Genomic DNA, 1,199 nt, shown 5'->3' with positions numbered 1-1,199 from the left:
GTTTCACATATATTTGTTTCAAAATGTGATACTCTAAACCATAAGGATTATGGCGTAGTTGTTGAGGTCCAAAGGGTTCTTTTTTTTCTTAGAAAGGCTCTCACTGATTTACTTAAAGAAGAGAGAGAAATAAAAGATTTAGGGAAAAATGTGATATCCTAACCAACAATATTATATATTGTCCGTTTTACTCATATACCTGGACTCAAAGTTATAAAACACGCTTAATAGATGAGGTATCCAGTCCCTTATAAGACAACCTTAGTTTCCCTCCCCAACCAATGTGGGATCTTTTGATAATCATTCATCTGGATGATATGTATATATATGTGTATATATATATATATATATACTAGAAGGGTACTCGTGCAATGCAACGAGATACATATTCATTTTAATGTTTCATTTTATTTTGTCTCTATTGATATAATGTGGTTTATGTGGTTTTGAGAAAGATGATATTTTTACTATTAAATAAAAATAAATTTTAAGATATCATGAAAATTTGAAAAAGTATATTGATATTAATATCAAATTAAATTTTTAAAAGTTCTTGTTTTTTGGTACAATTACTTTAATTATATTTTTTATTATAATACAATTTAGGTTTAATAATGAAGTAATTTATTTTGGATTAACAATATAATTTTTATAAAGATAATAATTCTGTTAGAACTCAATGATTATCCTAATTATATTTTAGATTTTTTATATTTAAAATGAGATGTTTATCTTGTATTTTATTATGTTTATCTACAGTTAGTTATACGAATTTAAAATTAAAGCTTTAATAAGTCGTACTTATACACAAATTACTTGTAATCTTAAATTTAAGTACTATGCATTAATTAACAGTACCTCATGCATAAATATTGGTTTTTAAGAGTTTTTACCAAATGCTTTTTAATATAGTATAAATATAGATATATAAATAATTTGTAAATAATTTATCCGATACACATATGTACATAACATACACACGTACATAAAAAAAACCAATAGAGAACCAGATGAACCCCATCTTACAACTTGGTATATTTAATGTTTTTTTTATATAAAATCAAACTTAGCAACTAATTATAATAATAAATAAAAAAATACAGTAAGAACATTCCTGGTGGGTGGTAACAACCATTTGAAGGCCCACGTTTTCTTCAGCACCCAGAATACGTCCCTTGTGGGGCATCCCCACCCGCACC

Source organism: Cynara cardunculus, assembly GCF_001531365.2.
Source record: "Cynara cardunculus var. scolymus isolate 2C chromosome LG 12, CcrdV1, whole genome shotgun sequence".
In the NCBI taxonomy this organism is placed as follows: domain Eukaryota; kingdom Viridiplantae; phylum Streptophyta; class Magnoliopsida; order Asterales; family Asteraceae; genus Cynara; species Cynara cardunculus.
Note: the sequence above shows the minus strand (reverse complement) of the source record.